Genomic DNA, 21597 nt, shown 5'->3' on the forward strand with positions numbered 1-21597 from the left:
TACACTCTTCTAGTTGATGTGGTATAATAAAATTGAGTTACCATAATTAGCATGTTTTAGCCTTACGATACATGTCCATTGTCATCACAGTGTCCCTCACAGGAGATCAGGGATGTTCTGCCTCTTTACTGTGTCTTGCACAGATTAATGGGGAACAACCCTACACCAGCTATCACTCACTCATCCCTTTTAGTATATAACATATTCTCATACCAAAAAGCCACTAATGTGCGCACAAACAAATAAAAATTGTCATTCTGACCACGGAATATCTTCTGCGAGTAAAGCAAAAGACAAGTGGACCAGCTGTGTACCCTATAAAACTGAAGAAGCCTTTCTGATGAGCTGGTCAGCTTTAAACTACACAGCAACTGCTGAATCATTTGAATTAATACTTCTAGATATGCAATGTACAGAATGTGTCATGCTCTAAGTCACTCTTAAAATAACTTTCACCAAAGTTTCCTCAGGAAGACAGCAAACACATTGTAGCACGTGGAAATGACAGTAATGATAACTGGCCATCTAGCCGTCACTTCAGATCGGCATGGAGTGGAGTAATGAAGAATGGAGCTGCAGAATGGAAAATGGAGTTGAATCTCAAATGGTAATCGAGAAAGGCTTGGTAAATGACAACAAGACAAAGCAACATCTCTCTATCTCTCTGTCAGCTATCATAAGAAAATGTTTCTGTAAAATGAATGAAGTCTGAAAGGAATGACTTTGATGGGAATATAACATGACAAAGCCACAGACCCAAACTCTCAAACTCATAAATGCATAAATAATGCACAGAAAGGCATTTTAAGGCAGTCATGACATTCATCACATGTGGCATGATTTACAAAGTAAGAGAATGCAATAGAAGCAAAGAACACACAAGAATTTGAATTCAGTTTTAGAATTCAGAACAGAATTCACACGGTGAAGTTCAGCACCATAGACAGCACCACCACTGCAAACTACTGGGAGCTTATTCAGAGAGGAGAGCTTCCTTCAGCAAATAGATTATGGTAAGTATACCACATTTACATAGCGCTTTTCAAGTTAAGTTATGCCACTCATTGACCCATGTGCACACACACACACCTACACACACACACACACACACACGACAGCTGCCATGAAAGGTGCTGGCCAGATGAAATTACAATCCACAAACTGCAAGCAATCTGAATAAGAAACACTATAGACAGGGTTTGGGAGATCTTGGGTTTCACAACTCTTATGTTAGTGAGTAGACAGTACACTAGTGGCAAAGTAGACAATGTCATTCACAGCATACAATTTTGCACCAATAGAAAAGTGCTTGGTTCACAGCAATGACGGCCATGCTGTCCACTTTGTCCTACTCAGAAGCAACAGATCTATGAAACAATTACAAACACACAAATGTATAAACTCACCATTGAAGCTTGTATAGGGCCATCTCTTTCCTTAACAATTTTCACATTAAAAATGTAAAGAATATTCAAGCATATGGAAGGCTAAAGTGGCCTTAGTTTTAGACTTGACTGAGATGATTTACAATATCATATTTTGCACACATGTGAATATAGTGCAAAGTTTGTGAAGCAATGAAAGCGATTAAAGTCTGTCACAGCTTGACAGCCATTATCAAGAATGATTATAACAATTTAATTAAAGTTACAAGAGGGCCAGCAAAACTTTAGGTAGGGACAGGTGGTCATGTTACAATGTAACCCTTCCTTTCTTCATTCTCCAAACAAACTGTGACACAGCTCTTTAACTGAAGCTGTAAGTAAAAGTTACAATCAACCAAGAGATAGATCCTCACTCTACACCCCCTCCATCCACAACCTAAATCATTATTGCACCAGAAAACACACTTAGATACGGCATACAGACTTGTACTTACATATAGCTATCTAACTGGGTAAAGTGACTTTGGTGCTGATTGAGGGGTTCAGAGTATCAGCTGTGGCAGGAGTGACCTTCATCAGTCACTCTGACTACACTCTGGCCACAGGGAGCAATTAAGCTGTGACACTCATAGGACGCGCAGATCTGGTGAGGGGGTGAGGGCAAGTGAAAACCAGTACTCGCCTGGTGCATTTGTGACATCCTGTTTTGAAACCACAAAAGGATCAACCAAAATGGGACCCAAAACAGAGAGCCAATGTCTGCACTGCCTTGACTTTAAGAGAGACAAGTAAAGCTGTTTCAACAAATATATTTAGATGACTACACCGGTGAAACGCATGCAAAGCTGTGCACTGCGTTTTACAAATGTATGCTTCAACATGTACACTTGCATGCAGGCACACACGCAGACACTTGAATCACAGTCAAAGTACAATAGCCAGAAGGATTCAAGTGATGCAGGGAGCTGTCCGGTCTTGACCCATATTTTCACCATACTATCCAGGACAACCTGCATAACTTCATCAAACCGTTCTCTTATTATCCTCTAAGTGGGTCTTGCCGTTGCACACACATTCCACTCAGTACTTCTCAACATCCACAGATACTCAACCCTAATATGCACAAACCTCATCTCTCATTCACACACTCCAAACTGACACAGCTATCATTCATATACACTCAGCTTCACATTATACTGAGTACAATGTGTGTAAGCCACACTCAGAGGAGAAAAAGGAAAAGGAAATTACAAACGCTTTCATTACTGACCATAAAGACGAGGTGAATTTTGGTCTTTTCAAAACAAGATTTTTGTATATTGGTGGTTAAATGTATTATTGTAAGTATTAACAGCTGCACTTAAGAAAATAAAACACTGAATACTGAAGCTGTGAATACTGAAGTGATAACTAGAAATACATTATTTAGCAATTCTTCTCAAATTTGGGAATTGTGTATATACCCTAATGTGGGTCCAAGAGTGACAACACATGAGCGTCCCCATTCTGTAAATCAAGATGCACTTATGGTACTTACAACTAGGTTGCTTATGAAAATAAGGTTACATTAATAATTTTATACATTATCAAGAGTATCAAAAGAGGGTCGCCACGTACATCTTTTCCAGAAACTATTAGAACACTGTCTGCAAAGTTTTTGTATGCTTGTTGACGTCAACATGCAAATAAGAAATAGGATGACAAGTCTAAAACCCCAATAAATAGAAATGACTTTGTCTGGACCTTCAGTGCAGTACAAACCCGATGTGGTCTGACACCTACTCCTGTCTCCCTGGAGCACCGCCTTGTGTTGACTCTAAACAACAGATGGGCATGAATATGTCAAGTGGTTCTTAAATGCTCAACGATGTGCTACTGTAGCACAGCATGTGTAACTGTATTCATGCTCTCTGTCTCTCTCACACGCACGCACACACGCGCACACACACACACAGGTATAAAGAGAATCACTAACACACCTCAGACCAAGGGGTAAATTGCCGACTTGAAAATTTACTGGACTTCCGTATCTGTAATAAACATACATTTCAATAGTATTGGCAAGAATACATCTAAAGAATTATCAAAGCCATTATGCAACATCTTAATACACATTACCAGGGTTCAAGACTAACCAGTGACCAGTTTACAACACACCGACCACCTAACAAGACTGTGATTACATGGTGTGAAGTGCAAAGTCCCAGATAACTTCAGGTCCATGCTAATTTTTACATGTCAAATAACCTTAATTAAAAAAATGCAATACCTGCTGAGTAGCCCACCTAGCAAAAACAGCTTAAAAAAGGTACGATGTGTAATTCCTGGCCACATGCTCCACACAAATAGGAGGCAGCATTTCACTTCTTCCTCCCTCTCAGCCAGGCTACTCTCTAAGTGATTCTGCTCTTCTGCTCTTTTCTAATCACATAGCGTTAAGAGCTTATCTTTCTAATAACCTCATGAATTAAGCTTTTCATGCCGTCCTTCTGCAACAATGAAGTTAAAAGGACCATCGCCTTGGGCGATGATGTGCGGGAACGGGCTTCTCTGCTGCCTGTGTGTGTGTCTGCTTCTCTCTGTCACTTTGTTTAGACACAATTGACAAATATGCTGGGCAGTGTGACACCGTGAAAGCCATGGAAAAAGCTAGTAAGTGAACCTTGAGCTGGGATTGTTTTGAGTTTGTTTAGCGTTTATAGTCTGCTTTTCTTTTCAACCCCCTCAAACAAATATGCTACAGGATGCCTGCATAGGCTTGAGATCAGCAGAGGACACTAACACGCCTTCAGTGAATTGTCCAGGGAACAGCAGCATCAGGTGTATTTAACTTGGATAAGCCTCCATAGTATGGTGGCACCACTACTTCCTCTGGGTGCGACAAAATGTAAGTAGGACCATGAGGATCAATGTCTACCTGTCAAACCAGTGGCAGCTTCGGTGTTTCTATGCCGCTGCTCAGTCTCAGCACTTACAACACATTAAAAATATATCACTGTTACAAGATCTTCTGAGAACACCATCTGTTCTCTGTTGGCCATGATGACGGCAAAACAGGTTAATGGTTAATTTACTGCCTTTGCATGATAGACAGACCCTTCCTGAACACACTGTGAACCTAGCCACTGATGATCCAACGTCAGTGAATCATATACTGTGGAGTCACAGTCTGTATGAGACATTCGGGGGCACCACTTTTTGTCAGCGAATGAGGTATTTAAGGGACGTGATTGCATCTGTTGTGTCTGTAACCCCGGGGAGGCTTCTCACCTCCTGGAACATGATGAGAGCTGACTCACAGGGTGAGAAAATGACACCTGATGGTCATCTGTGAATTTATCACTTACAAACAAGGCAATTTGGGATGCTGAGTTGTGTAACTACAAAAAAATATCTCTCCGTTGGACAGGAGATCTAGTAAGCCTTGTGTCAACTGAGGTTGCAGTGACACATTTAAAAGACACCGTTGCAGCGCAAAGAATCACTGTCACGCATATTAAACTTCAGGTCCCATATAAAGCTCACAAGCTCGGGCTCAAAATTTTAGTTTGGGTTGCTACTAGAAAATGTTTACATATTTTAATGTTCAAAAAACATTATTTTTCCCATGCTGTACATTGTTTCGGCACCGCTATTCACCCTCTGTCTGAGCACTCCGTTTTAGCTCCTGTCTCTTTAAGGCCTCACTCCCTAAAAGCCCACTTTCTCCTGATTGGTCAACTTTGTCCAGCATTAGGGCAGAGTAGCTGGCACAGGGCTGCTGAATCAATGTATAGAGATAGAACTGGCTGTACTAGAACAGGCCTCATTGATAATTGTACAAACTTTCACAACTTTATAAATTAACTTATTGGTTTTGCTGAAACTGGATCATATTTTATGGAGAAAATATTTTCTCTTTTTTTCTTCCGAGCCATGCAGCTAGCTGTCCTATCAGCTGATTTTTCTCAGACTGGAAGCTTGGTGTGTTGGTATTTAGACCTGTAACATTAGTAAGGTTAGTACAGAAGGATTAGGCAGAGCAGCTGGAGGACATCAGAGGGAAAACCAGAAAACATTTATCTTTCCTTCACAACTGTAAAAGCACTTTGCGCGAGACATACTGAAAAACCTCCAGCTCTAGTTTGATGGAATGACCACTTGGTGTTGTGTTGGATGGTGGAGCCAAGAGAGGTGTATTGAGTACACGTTCAATGGGCGGGTCTGCCTTCTGCGCTGAAGGGCTGGAGGAGGCCCTATGCTACATAGATCCCTCCATGATGTCAAGAACGGATGCAAATTGAAACGGCATGCTTGCACACACATTTACTGAAAGACTGAGCAGGAGATAAAGAGAGAGCATGTTTTTTCTCATAGTTTGGGGGTCTTTTGACACACTGGGGACACATATTTAGGATGGAAAGACATGAAAAAGTTGATTTTGTATAATATGACACCTTTAAGCATATCTTTTAGACTGTGACCAGTATATCTCGTCACTCTTTCTCTCTCGTTATCACTTACACAAGTGATCCACATCCACAGCAGGAGTTAAGTGAGTAATTGTGTGTAGGATCAGAGGGCTAATGAGTTAACACTGCAAGGAAGGGAGCAATCTAGTATACCTGACATTTACCAGCTCAAAAGGTTTAATAGCAAAGACACATCAGTTACATAAAAGCAAGGTTATAGTGTGAGGAGGTAAAGAGGAGTAAAAGGGAGAGAATTTTCAAAGATGAGAATAACTGGTTGTAAAAAAACATAGGCACAATTGACAAATAGTACCGCTAGAGATGAGCGTGTCAGTGAGCTTCAGAGAGGGAGCGTTGTACTGTAGAAAGCTAACACAAGACAAAGAGAGTTCATGCAAGAGACAGTGGTCTGTGGGGACACTTCTTAACAGGAGCTGGCCCTCCTTCCTCTGACAGTAGAATCAGTAGGCTACTGTTCCCAGTTGCTACCATCATCTGCCATATAAAGAAGGCTTATTGTGGATTAGCACAACTGCCTTCTGGGACATAGGAAAAATGTTTCAAATATTAAAAGGAAGGCAACAGTGTGAAACAACACCTTGATCTGCCAGTCTGAGCTTGATTGCTTTTACTTTTGTTCACATATCAAGAGGGAATCCTGGTATTATTCAAAATAAAGATGTATCTGATCAGGTCATCTTGCTTGAATACAAACTGCCACAACAAATTCTAGCAGGGTGAGGTTAAAATCTACAAATGTGTTCCACAGCTCCTCACTCTCAACATTAACAACCCATGCACTACATTAAAAGTAAGTGTGGACAATCTGGAGTACATCTTTTATCACGTACTCTATATGGCCACTACATCTGTCTACTTTCGTATGGGGCTGTTTTTCATGGTTTGGTCCAGACCCCTTGTTTCAAATGAAAGGTATAACGGCAGTTTGGGGAAGAACCATTCCTGTTTCTCAAGTTGTTTCTCAAACAAATTTGGGATGCTTTTGTGGCTAAATGGGAGCAAGTCCCTGCAGCCTGGTCCACACTTTTAGCCATCTAGAGACATTAACCAAATTGAAATGTTTGTGGCTAATGAAGTGAATTTAATACCTGACTACTTAAGGTACTTTGTTAAATTGATGGCAAAATCTTGTTAAAATCCAATTTAGCCATAAAGCAGTTCTGCTTTTTGACAATTTTTTTTGATGCCCAAATCAACCAGGAAAAAAAAGACAATGTCCTGTACAACCACACAGATGTTTTCACAAGTACTCTGATTATACGTCTGGCCAGGCTGAAGCTGGGTGGAATTATGCTTAGGTGACATAAGTAAGTCGTCCCACCCTAACAGGTATAAGAAAACTAACAGGAGTGTGAGGGAGATGTCAATCAAGCCCGGTTTGTAGATGTCCACTCAGTCTTGAGAAGAGGTCCATTCAGGCAACATAAGCGAAAACACCTGTGTGGGTGGACCACGTATGTTGGTCAGCAAATGTCAGTGGGTTAACTAAACTCTGTAATAGATAGCATATTAACATGTCACTCAACTCTGCTTAGAAAAACGCTGTGCAGAAAGGAATGGCTCCAGGATATTGGTCATTAGGAGATTCATTTCATTAAAAGTTTTTAGGGAAGTCAAACTTTTGAAATAGGTCTGTATGTTTGGTTTACACTATGTGGCAAAAATGCCCAAGGTCTAGGGGTGTGTCTAGTGCTCAGTGGTGCTGTCTAAACAAAATCTTAAAGTTGGCTGCTCTATTTGTTATACTTTCTCTGACATGATTCCTCCCAAAATGTGTTCACTTTTTAAACTGCTATACAGTATCTGCCAAAGTTACTTGGTTAGATTATGTAAGCCAAACAATGAATGAGAGCGGAATATTGCCTATTTAAATGTTTTTAAAACAACATATGCCACATTGAAAGGTTAAGGAAAATGGGCTGATTCCCAAAACTTTCTTTCCTCAGATCTAAGCAGAAACATGCTTGCCTGCCCCAATGCAGTTTCCTTGTACAGTCCACATGAATAAAGCATGTGAGGTGTACGACAAGGCCTATCCACTGTGTCCAGTCACTTATCATTAGGGAGAGTGACGCACACTAACTGCACTGTCATAATTAGACAACACTCACTTCACTTGAAAGCTGAGGATTAACACATATGACAAGTTTCAACCGCAGGGTAAAACACAAGTGGTGGCTGCTGCAATGCTTTCAGCTACTGCAACAGAGAAATGACTACAGTAGTGTGTTCTAAAAAGAGAAGTTGTTTCTTGAACTTACTTTCAATCCTGTGTGTGTTTAGAGTGCAGTTTACTAACTGTTAGCTACACACTGGAGAATGGGCAGTAAAGAAACATGAAGTAATAACATTAAAACATCTCTCTTTGTAACATACAGGGCTGGAATAATATTCATCATCAATGAATTTGTTAATAATTTTTTTGTCAGTGAATCATATAACATAGTCTAAATAATTCCATAAGTCAGAAAGCAGTAGAAATTGCATTTTCCCAAATTCCAAGGTGACATGTTAATATAGTTTTCTCTTACCAATCTTACCAACGATATTCAATTTAAAACAGAGAAAACAGCAAATCCTTTCATTTGAAAAGCAGCTAATGTTTACATTTTTCCCTGATAAATACTAACTGATAAATAAAAACATTAATTTAGCAGTAGGATCAAGACATTTCAATGTCACACTCAGGCTGTCATACACAGTACAGCTCAGGCTATTAGTTACCTAAAATCCCAAGCTGTGGCCTCGGCTTTCTAAGGTGAGGGAAAGTGTCTGATGAACCCTGGTAAAATCAGGTCTAGACAGATTTTGCATGGTTACGACGGCAACACGTCATCTAGAAAATCTGATATGCACATGAACATGTATGAGCGCATACATACAGTGCATGCACACACTTCTCAGCTAGCAGAAAAATGGAATAACTAACCAAAACCATTTACATTAACGGGGCACATACAGTAGAATCAGTCTCAACCCAAACAAGAATACTAGAAATACACTGATCCACCATTTTTCTCCTTAGTGAAAAATCTTTAGTCTGACAGTCGTTGTATTAATGGGGGTAGACTCAATACACACAATACAACAGCACCACATTACAGCAACCAAAATGATGATTAAGTCTCTGACAATTGTTACCTTAAACATTTTTATTTCCTTATTTGCTCACTGTATTCTTGCCTTTATTTTAAAGGTTGAACGTATAGAGTGAACTGAGAGGAAGAGGAAGGAATTTGACATGCAATAGAGGTCCTTGGCCAGTCTTGAGCCATGGATGTCATGTTATGTCATTAAGACTGCAGTGTTCTTGCTTTTATTTTTGTTTGTTTTTTGGACGCCATCATCCCGTTCAAGGCACCATCACCTGAGTCACCATCAACAGTGGCTCTTATTTTGGAATGAAACTCCACTTATACTGTAAATGGCACGAGAGATCATGTCTGTCTGTGAGAGAGCACAGGCACAGGGATTATTATATTAGCCCAGGTCTGAGTCTCTTCCCTCCAGGAAAGCTTAAGATTAACTATGACTCAAACACCGTATTTTGAAAATTTTGGGCTGGATTATCAGCACAAAGAATGCCAACTGTTTCTTTCTCCCTCTGCTTCTCCATCCTCCCTTCTTCTCTCTGATAAAATAGCATGCAGGCAGAGTACACAGTGTTTATCACTGAATAAACCACATGTGTCATCACAGAAGATCCAGTGTGTGATCAAAAGAGGGAGGCGAGAGGCACAGGAAAAATGTGGAAAGGTTAAGTGTACACAAAGATATTGACGTGTGACTCACGGAGAAGAAAGAGGAGTGGAAAGCTTTCAGATAGTGAGGCATGACTAAACAGAGAGATACAGGAAATATGAAAAGGAGAACTGAGGCAGGTAGGTAGATAGGGGTAGAGGTTGAGACGAGAGGGTTAAAATGAGGGGCGCAGACAGAGAAAGACAGACAGAGGTACAGTGGTGTGTCCCCTGTCCCTTTTGCGTCAAGCTGTAATAATCAGCAGCACAGTGGACCCCTGAATGACATAAGCTCCTGCAGAACAGGACTCTGGATGTCAACAACCTACTGATCCTCTGCTTCCTGGTGGGAAACACACGCACACAGATGCGCAGGCACTCGAGCAGTCATTCACTCACTTATTTTGCAGCATTCACTCCCACACAGGGTAGCGTGGGGCAGTGTAGGGTTGGCATCAATACAGTATTATCAGGTCCATCAGGTGACAGGGCTATTCTTAGAGTTTCCATATGCCCCAAAGCTGGGGGAGATAGTGAGTGAGTGAGTGAGTGAGTGAGTGAGTGAGTGAGTGAGTGAGAGAGAGAGGAACCCATGAACCATAAATACTTCATGGGTTTAATTGTTTGCTTGTTTGTTTTTTACATTTTACAATTGATACTTGATTTTTATTTTTATTTGATAATTATATTTTTTGCTGTTTATTAATATAGTGTTGTTTCTTTATTGATCCTAATTATAAAATTACTTCAACATACTACTGACTTATGGCAGACACACACACACACACACTTATTTTGAATATTTTTATTTTATTTTATTATTTATTATTATTTTTAACAAACACACATGCTTCCTGTTTTATCTTAATTTATAATTTATTTATTTAAAAAATGTTTTGTTTTATTTTATTTTAATACACACACTTTTACTTTTATTTATTTTTATTTAATGAACTGTATGAAATTAATTGTTCTTTTGAATTATATTTTAAGCTTTGGCAGTATTGTTGTTTGACATTCATGCCAATATAGCTGAATCGAATTGAATAGAGAGAGAGAGAGCGAGAGAGAGAGAGCGAGCGCGAAGTGACAAAGGCGCCATGCGAAAGAAAGGGAGGAATATATACAGTCTAACAGAAAAAGGGGAGTGGAATGCAGGGGATTCACCAGTGCCTTTTTCTAAACCTTAATTAAAAGGGGAGGTTGTTTTTTGTCCTGTCTAATACAACTATGTCATGCCAAATGTTTGTTCAAAGAGATTTCGATTGCTGCAATCATTCCACATGTTCATATTGGCCACAAAGTTATCCAGCCCAAGTGCAAATAAACTGTAAAAGATGGGGGACAAAATCAACAACTGTCCAAAATTGCACTCCAGTTGTTAGTTTAAGTTTAGGCAAAGCTAATTTGAGGCATCAGCCGTCTGAATAAGCAAAATCAAATCAGTTCACTGCAAGTATGGAGAGCAGGAATGATTTCAACAACCTAGGACTAAGCTATATCTACAATGGCTTCAGAAAGTATTAAGATCCCTTCACTCTTTCACACTTTTTGTGTTCTAGATTTCTTTTAAATGGATAAAATTGCTCAGTTTTGCCCATCAATCTACACTCAAAACCCATAATGACAAAGTGAAAGCATGTCTGCAAATGTATTAAAAATCTAAAACTGAAATATCTCATTTACATAAGTGTTCGGACCCTTGGCTGTGGCAGTGAAAATTGGAGTCAGGTGCATCCTGTTTGCTGGAGATGTGTCCAGAATTTGATTGGAGTCTACCTGTGGCAAATTGAATTGAATTGATTGGACATAGTTAACAAAGGCACACACCTGTGCATATAAAAAGGTGCCATGTCATGACAAAACCCAAGTAGTGAAGTCCAAGGAACTCTCTGGACCTCTGTACTAAAATTGTGACATAGCATAGATCAGGGCAAGGGAATAAAACCATTTCCAAAGCTTTGAATGTTCCCAGAATCCATGTCGACTCAATAGTTGTCACGTTTGGAACCAACTAGACTTTTCTAAGAGTTGGCCATCCAGCCAAACTAAGTAATGGTGTAAGAGAGGCCTTGTTATAGGAGGTGACCAAGAACCCAACGGTCACTCTAAGAGAGCTTCAGACATCTTCTGTAGAGATGGGAGAACCTGCCGGAAGGACGACCATCGCAGCAGCACTCAATCAATCAGGCCTTTATGGTAGAGTGGCTAGATGGAAGCCACTCATGAGTAAAAGGCATATGACCACCTGCATTTAAAGGATTTATAGCATGAGGAAAGAAATTCTCTGGTCTGATGAGACAAAACTTTACCTCTGAACACCCTAACATTGAAAAGATGTGCTCTGCCCAGCAAAATACAAGTTACTAAATACTAAAAAGTTATTAAATTCATATTTTAACTGCGTTTAATTAAAATACTGGGGTAGGATGAATGCAGCCAAATACAGAGAGGTCCTTGAAGAAAACCTGCTCCAGAGCATACACTGGCTCAGACTGGGGAGACGGTTCACCCTTCAGCACGACATTGACCTGAAGAATAAGACAAAGCTGGAGCAGCTTCGGGACAAGTCTCTGACTGTCTTTGAGTGGCCCTGCCAAAGCCAAGACTTAAACCCCAGAGAACATCTGTGGAGAGACCTTAAGATGGCAGTTCACAGACGAGAGAGCATGAGAGGATCAGCCAGGAAGAATGGGATAAACTTCCTAAATCCAGGTGTGCAAAGCTTGTAGAGATGTACCCAAGAAGACTTGAAGCTGTAATTGCTGCCAAAAAATGGCTTTTCTATCAATTTAAAATGACATCCACAAGGCACCAAGATATCATTGTGAACATTTAAAACTGATAAACATTTCTCATAAACCATAGTTTATATTTCATATGAAATCTTCTTGATTGTTTTGGTTAGCAACAACCTTGGTGGTACAAGATGCACATATGTAATGATGTAAAAATGTTGTGCCTAGCCTGTACTCCCTCATGCTATCTAAGTATATATACACACAGGCACATGCAAACAGAAAATGCACATACACAGATCGAGAAAGAGAGATGGAGATTAATGTAATATGCTCCATTAGACGGTGGTATAGTGGCTTTGCTGTGGGGTGAATCTGCACTGAAACAGATTCGTCAGACCTACAGTGCTCTAGTCTGGATGGATGCCATTTGTATCTTAAGGCCCTGCCGCTATAACTCACAGAGCATGCACTCACATAAACTGAAATGAAACATGCCCTCTCAGATAAACTGCATGGCTACTACACGCTGATGTAGGAGACGAGTGAACAAGCTGGTAGCCTTGCACCACAAAACACACACACACTCACGTTACAGAAAGTACATACACATGCACATATGCACAAATGTCACACACCTTTTTCTTCCCTCTGTTGGACTCTGAAACATGCACATGCAGTGGCAGTACAAAGAAACATCCCACCCTGCTGCTAGAGTCCTCCGTCTTTGCTCCCACTTGCTGTACTTCTGGTGCCCCCTGTAATATTTTACTATTGGTAGAGGGCACAAAGCCTACACACAGTTAAACTAAGTTAATCTGCAATGAGCACAGTGCACTTCACACACTGCACATGCAACTCACACCCTGTAGCTACTGTTGTGTATATCACTTTATCTGCACATGTTCTAGGCAGATTATGATACTGTCCAGCTCCACTCCTGGGAGTGGTCAATATAGACTATGACTGGCTGATTTGTTTCAAACTCAATCAAAATTGTGATGGCCACGCATACAGGGCATGTTTAAGGACTCACTGTTTCATGCAATTTTCACTATAATTCTTCAACATGTGGCAGTTGGCTGAGACTGTCCACAGCTACCAGTGTTGTGTTTAGATGTTGCATTTTTCTATAAATGTGTATGGACGTGCATCTAAAATATTACAGCAGTTTAGTATGATACCAACTTTGATGCATGTACACATTTTATTCACCCCCAACCTTTCTTTTCCGGTGTATTTGGAAAATTGTGTTGAACTATATGTTGGTACTTGATGAGGATAAGACGAGTCTTGGCCGAGACATTCTGCTTGGACTAACGGGAGCCTCAGAACATTTTCAAGTTGCCAACAGTCAGTGGTGATAAATCAGATGGCTGAGCCAAACACCCCCTTCTTCTGCTGTGATGGATGACGGGAGACAAAGCTGATTTGAGTTTGAGACAAACGGGCCATAAAAAAACAATTAGCTATAATTAATTCTGTATTTTTTCGATTAAAATAAAAACATAAACAGGCAACAATAAAATAGGTTGCAAATAACATGATGGGTTCAGAGAAATTTGGTGTGTATATAGTAATAGTTTACTGCTACTGTACAAGTGTGCCAAAAAGAAAATCAGTGTTTAAATAATTTTTATTTCTGGATCCTCGATAGCCAGAAATGTTAGATAAATTACAGTCCCAACCTGCACGTCCCCTACTGGCTCCTCAAGCCCAGGTCACTGACTCTCATTCTCTATGTCTTGATATCGTCAACTAACCTGGAAGTTTGTTGTTAACATACACATGCTCACTGTAATTTATTTGGTCTTAATCATTAAAAGCAAAAAAACCGTACTGTATTAAAAACACAGTCCCCATTACTGAGCCCTGTATTTGTCTGTCAATACTTTATCTTACTATCATTTTTTTATTTTACACATACTTACATTTGATACTAAGTTATTTACAGCTATACTGGTTACTATCCTGCACAGGGACCACCCATAACTGCGTTTGTACCTGTGTATCTTTACATACGTGTGTAAACAGGTGCATATGCAATGATAAAAGTCACTTTTGCAGTGTTTCAGCACTCCTGCTGTGTACATCTCATTTTATGCTGCTGTTATCACTGTAACAACTCAGTGAGTAAACATAGCGAGTGTTCACTGGCTCTATCAAGACAATACGAGAATATATTAGTAATAGTAATCAGATCTGTATGCATGATGCTCAAGCTGGATGAATGAAGCATACTAACTTGTTTGTTTGTCTGTTGACAAAGAAATGGAGCTTCTGAGGAACACAAGACCTGCTCCCAACTCAGCTGGCCACTGTTATTTACTGTTAATATACTAATACAATTAAGTCTCCATTTTGGAAAACATAATCCTTAGATTATAACATCTCTTTTACATGGTAATTTCACTGGACTTTAAAAGGCATCATGTTTGATTCTCTACAGCTCAGTTCGCCACCAGAAATCCCTGTTGGTTTTGATTTCAATGCCCCCACTACTATACAAAGTGAATACAATCAGGTGGGACAGAAACCCTCCAGGACTGAAACACCACATGATCTAAACATTACCTACTGAACGTAAATACTTGGAGGGCTTCCATTTGCAATTCAAAAGCCATACATTCCTGACAGCTTTACTGCGTATGGAGTTAAATCTATTGCTATTAAATGTATTTGACTAAGTCAGTCTAACTTGATCAAATACAGTATAATAACAGGACCAGCACCATAGTGGACTAAATAGAGGCTTGTGCCCTGCATACTACTATTGTTAAAGTTATTGTTATTGTTGAGTTTAAAGTGTATAGGATTTTTGTTGTTAGATTTTGTGACCATTAAGTCCCATTTAGTTACCTTTTTCCAAGAACAGCCTACTGTCATATTTAATGACTTTTTCAGTAGACATCAGCATCGTTCTTGGTCTTACATAACTAAAAAAGTTTTCATTTATGATATGAAAATAAGTAAATGCTGTTCCATTCTATTTCACTTTTCAGAAACTTTATCTCCATATCCTAGTGATCATACGCAAATTAAAGTGAATACATCATAAATACAGAAATCAGCACATGGCTTGCAACCTTTCGAGTATGCCAAAAAGATGCAACTCTGGAAGATTTTGGAGGATGTTTGATGAGCCATTTTGCAGAATAGACTATGTACTATACTATATATGTTTCTGAAAGATACAGATCACTTCCTCACTGTTACTTAAGAGCCTGCTCTACCATGCGTCCCACAATGGGCAGCAAAAGGGCTTCCTGCTCCATGTTCTAAAGAGGGAGGGGGGTTAAAACCATTACAAATTTAACAGGACAGAGTGCACGCAACAGCTGCTGTATTCAACTGTACCAGGCCAGCACAGCCTACCATACACACACATGCACTTATTCACTCTTTAAGAAACTTGCCGTGAGCACTGTATTACAAAGCTTGCTTTATATTTGATGTGTATTTTGAATGCCCAAAAAAAATTATTTTTAAGTGGACAGCAGTTCCTTATAGAATATCAGTAAAGCATTGAGATAAACATCAGGCACACAGAGCTCCATTCAGACTTAAGGCAGCAGGTGTGGAAAGAGAGGGCAAGGAATATGCAGATAAAAGTACCAAAATACAAAGATTTCATCTGTGAGTCATACAAAGAGCCGCACGCACATATACTGTTCACATATAATTACTGACCCAGACTCAATTACACCTTTATTATTTCCAAAGTACAAACAAGTCTAGACTTGACTTCAGGTGGGAAATGGTGGTACTCCAATTAGAAGTGAAAAGCAGAGCAATGAGTTTGTGTGCATGCATGCACAAACATGTGCAAGTGTGAGTAATATGTCGTGGGAGAGGTCTTTTGTTCCTGTACAGGTCACCCTGGGTGAAAGACACCAATGTGTTGAATGAGTCCCAGGTGAACACAGGTGGTTCACAACAAAAATACACCGGTGGAAGAAAAAAACGAGACCTTGGACACAGGACCACACACATAAGTTCATGCACATCCATTGCAAGCACACATATTTTACAGGATTTAGTGAAACACCTTTAACAGTTTGACTTCCCGCTTGTCAGCATTTCTCCTGTACTCCAGTCACACACACAAGCATGCAAATAACACCTGCTATACCTGTAGCTAGCCTTTTGCTGCGACAGCAGCAGTGAATTCATTCTTGAGATAACCATACAGGGAATTTACTCTACTGGTTAGAAACCGCAAAGTACAGAGGGGAAAACAGTGTTCTGAGAAGGACAGGAATGTACTGTCATCATACAATCTAAGTACAAGCTCACTGCTCGTGTCTGTGAGTGAGAGCAGTTGGGACCTCCAAGTCTGGGCATGCTGTTCAGTTATCAAGTATAGAGGTCATGTCTCCCCAGGCTGACTACAAACAAACAGCTTTTAACAACTGCAACATCGCTGATAGCAAAAAAACAAGCCAGCACTGGATTTTAAGCAGGAGCTGTGGCCTAGCTACTGTAGGGAATATGTGGGACAGAGAGAGCGGTGAGAAAGAAGGCCAGGGCAGCTAAAATACCTGCCTTCCGTAGACGCCGTCTGATTTGTAAGCATGTTTGTCCACATAGACCCACTCCCCAATTTCCATCACATGCATTGCATCAATAAATAACAGTTTCCTGAGCCATGCCAATTCCATCATGAATATTTCACTGTATTGTTTTTTTAAACATTACACACTGCTGAATAGTTCATGCTTTGCCAGCCTTAACCAAGGCCTCCGCACGAAAGTCAAAACAACATATGAAGAATGATCATATGAAGTCGGTTTTATAATTTTTATGTAACCCTGTGCTGCTTTTGATCCTGGGACTTATAACCTTTTTTTTTAAAAGGACTTACAAGAGATAAAAAAAAATTTAATTAAAAATACAAAAATGTTAACTGTGAGAAATAAAATTTTCTGCCTACTTTAGGGCAGGTCAAAGTTTTAATTTGTCTAATAGTTTGATTTATGACCAAATACCTGCAAAACTAATGACATTCTCATCAGCCTGTGCTGTACTTTGTGTTTAGTGCTATTTAAGAAATGTTAGCTTAAAGCTGTAAAATTAGCCACTGCAGCCACAAAAATGCCATTTGGATAAGTATAACTAATAACGTTTATTACACTGTTGTTATTGTTATTACCTGTGTTCACTAGATTCAGAATGGTGTGGTTTCTTTTTCTTTTATTTAGTTGTTGTCCTGCCAAATATGAAATGGCTTGGAGTGTGAAAGTTGCTTAGATCAGACCCTTAAAAGGTCAATTTTATTTGTAATGAAGTCAACTATGACAGTAATTATTCTGACTAATATTAATCATCCAAAGGGATGAAGAGCAGCAACAAAACTACAAATCTTCCCTTCATTTTTCCCCTTCTGAAGAGCCTGTAGAAATGTCTATGTAGGGAAGCCATATGTAGCACATATCTAATGCCTTATATGTTGTCTTGCACTATACATCACGTTGTAACACAGGGCAATAAGAATGGACCTGGCGTTATGCCCCTCTATCTTCTGTGTGATATACTGAACCATAAAAACAGCCATGATCCTTCTCTCACCATGACATAATGTGGATAAACCAGCGAGCCTATGACTTGAGACCAATCACACACCATATATCAGTCACATCCATATTTACAGGGTCACAAATACCTTGTGTTGTGTCATTGAATTAAACAATGAAACGGCATCAATTTGTCAACTCAGGAACTACTCACGAACATAATCTGACAGCACATATTTATGACAAAGAGTCATGACAGACCTCTAAAATCCCTGAAATCAAATCAGACAATAAAAATTCACTTTACCATGCATTTTATATGGTTTCTAATTTGCATCAAATACATTTCATCACATACCCACATTAAAACTACAGGTAATCTACTTGTTAACTGATAACATGCATGGCTGACACCTCACTGCATTAATGGCTTTTTTGCTTATTGCTTAGTACAATACCATTAACCCTCAGGTGTCCTGTCACCCAATTTCTCTTCTATAAATACATCCATACTATATAACAGTGTTCAGTGGTCTCTTCCTTAATCTACTTTTATCCCAGCACTTCTAATAAGATCAGCTCAAAACACATATTAATACAGAGAGTCTGAGAAGGCAGTTTTCTGAAGAGCTCAGCAGCAAGGAGTGGCATGGTACAGGTTGTATATGACACGAGGACCTTGGTGCTTCATTGAATGTCCTTGTCAGTTACTCTTACCTTTCCTCACCATCAACATGGCTGCCAACAGCTCACATCAGTGGGGTAATCAAATAAGGACTGGTGCAAATCGGTAAATCTGACGTGTGGACTTAGCCAGGACCTGTGTGGAAGAGCGCGCCACAAACTCAGCACCACTAGCATGTATGAAGTCAGACTGTTTCTAACATTAGATGACATTGTCTATCAGGTAGGGGTTTTCATGTTGAAAAATTCAAACTTTTAAATCTATGGTAGGCAATTTATTTCAGAAGCATTTTTGTTACATGAGTGGAAATTCTCTTTACATCCCGACATCCATCAATAAATCAAATGCTCTGACACAAAAAATGAAGAAAATATATCCGGTATCTGTGGCTTTAGCAGATTGACCTGTCTACCTACCTACGTGCCTGCCTGCCAAACTGCTGAGATTGGCTTTAGAGAGTGGCCTGAAGGGAGGGGGTGGGATTTTTTCAGTTAGATACTTTCGAAATCTGGCTGCTTAAATATCATTAGCAAGAAAATTGCAGTTGACTCAGTGCTCATTTTAGATCATCACTAACAGATATTTTGCTTAATCTATTGTAGTCATGGAAGTAAGAAAGGAAAAAAACATGGCACCTACAATGGTAAACAGATAAATATTACTCCAGCAACTTTAACCTAACAGGCTTAGATCACTGTAGAGCAGCCACACACGCAGCATATCTGACAAAATTGATGAACCTGCATGTTCCTTAGTCATTTTAGGACCATACATCACTCAAGCTGTTAGGCAGTCAAATTTCATAATTAACAGTTTTTTCACTGTGAAACAATTTTCTCCTGCACTACACAAAAGGGACAGAACAATAAAGCACAGATTATTTGTCTTGTATGGAACTTTTCTCCTTTTTCAACAGTCTGTCTGTCTGGGACAAAACATGATGACTTTCCATTTTTTCTGATCAAGAAGGCTCAGCAGTGGCTGGGGTTCAGCTTCCCTGTCAATGCTCATTCTGTTATAAAGTCTCAGATCTGACATATTTTGCTCTTACTCGCATTGATCCATGATTGTCGCACATCCATATTCCCACTCTATTCTCACTGCTCAAAAAGACTGCTGATTAGGTTAGTGAGAAATGCATGCACATCTCTGCTGTCGCAAACTTCTTTTTCAGTGTCAACAGAATATAGAGTTACTGTGGAGATATTAGGAGACCTTTTCTTGCTGCCGTGGTGAGTTTGAGGGCACTGGGAGGACATTTGGCCCCCATCAACAAGACTTTGGCATGCAAAAGACCAGTCCTGCTCAGTCTAAAAGGATCAGATTTTACTGACAGGTAATTTTGGAGCAGGTCTAGGTGAGACGAAGTTGCCCTTGCAGGGAAAAGTGATACAGCAGAGGAGGAGGAAAAGGAAATAAAGTGCACCACAAACAGATAAGAGGGTGATAAGGAGACCACCGTGGAGGCTGCGGAGGATTAGACTACTGGCTTAAAAACACCAATAATCATCTCAAAGTAGGATTCAAATACCCAATGCTACAGTCAACGGCAAATGCACACCATATTGGGCTTACATCCAAAAACAGGAAAGAGAAAGTTAGTTTAATGTCTGACTTCATCTACAGTGTGTCTGTTTGACATTTGCTCCAGTAAAAACATACCATTCCATGGCAGAAAACATGCATGTAAACAGCCGCTCCTTTAAAGAAGTCATTTTATGCTTTTTGGCTTTTTCCCTTTCTTTGTTATGCATGTAATAGGTTTGCAAAGTAAAAAACCCAAAGGTCCACTCCAAAGGGAGTTAACCATTTACCTAGCAGCTAGTGTGGCAGGCCCTCAAAAACACTGGTGGAGAAACACACTGAGCTGCAGCACACACAGGCAGAGGCTGCCAAGAAAACGAAAAAGAGAGTGACCAAGAAAGAGGCTCACTCAATCAATCAGACGAGATGGTTATAGAAAACAAGATGCCACTAAAACATAAGTACAGGTCAAAGCACATTAAAGCCAAATAATACACAGATTAAAAAACCACACATGACATGTTCAACTGAACAAACATTCAAACTGGGTCTGACCTAATCTTAGGCAGTATCTGTTTTTTCATACCTTTCTGATAGTTTACTGGGGTATAACACAAACAACGTAAAAGCTGAGCAGCTGGTGATAGAAGTCATTGTAGTGTGTTTGACATTGTCTACCCTACCATGCAGGGTCTGATATGCAATTAGCCTACTTAGTGCTGTACCTAATGTAATTTCTTTCTCATTAGAAGCTTCTATTGCGATTTTGAAAGTCATAATTTATGACATCATCACCCTAAAAAAATCCTAAATTTGAATGAAGTGATTCTTTGGATTAAATGAGTTAGTCTTTTTCAACTTTCTTTAATGAATATTAGGGCTGATTCAGAATAGTTGATGATTCGATACTACGGACGGAGCCTGATTCGACTGTCAATCTCACAGTCGAAGCTTTGCAGTGAAAGGATGATCATGCCATTTTGGCAAAATAGGGGTGTTCAACGTCTGATATTACATAGAACTACCAGTTCTCCCAATAAGTTAATATAAAGCCTATTACAATATACATTTCAACAGATAATGCTGTAAATAAAAATGTGAAAAGAAAGAAGCTTTTAATAAATCTTTTTGTGTGTGTGGCAGACAAGGAAGAGATACAACCAACTGTGCCTGTGTTGTGCCCGTGTTGGGCCACGTTGGGCCGTGTTGTGTGCACCTCGCGGGACTTACAACATTGAACAATGATCAACATTGATGGAGCACACAAAGAATATTATATTGTTTTTAAATAATGGACTACTTGAAATAGACCCACAAGGAACCGCGACGTCCATGCAATTGTCGGCCACTTGGCGTGCACGCAAAACTCTGCACAAGACAGGTGAATGGAAGGTTATGCTACCGATACGTGCATGAAGTACAAATAGCAGTGTCCCTACTGCCTCAGCATCCTTTTTCCTTCAGCAAACGGTGAACTGCTCACTGAATTCACCACCTCCACGGATGGAGTTGCCACTTCTACAAAATTATCTTTGCACCC

General features: G+C 39.7%; 1 protein-coding gene across 1 annotated transcript in view; it reads left to right on the top strand.

The window, feature by feature from the left end:
- The first annotated feature begins 944 nt into the window (after positions 1 to 944).
- cfap97d2 (CFAP97 domain containing 2) overlaps positions 945 to 21597 on the top strand; it is a 66126-nt gene continuing 45473 nt past the window's right edge. Inside the window, exon 1 of the mRNA XM_046055056.1 lies at positions 945 to 1013. The gene's annotated coding sequence lies outside the window, so the exon portion shown is untranslated. The remainder of the gene's footprint in view (positions 1014 to 21597) is intronic.

The sequence above is a fragment of the Micropterus dolomieu genome, linkage group LG07 (genome assembly GCF_021292245.1).
Source record: "Micropterus dolomieu isolate WLL.071019.BEF.003 ecotype Adirondacks linkage group LG07, ASM2129224v1, whole genome shotgun sequence".
Classification (NCBI taxonomy): domain Eukaryota; kingdom Metazoa; phylum Chordata; class Actinopteri; order Centrarchiformes; family Centrarchidae; genus Micropterus; species Micropterus dolomieu.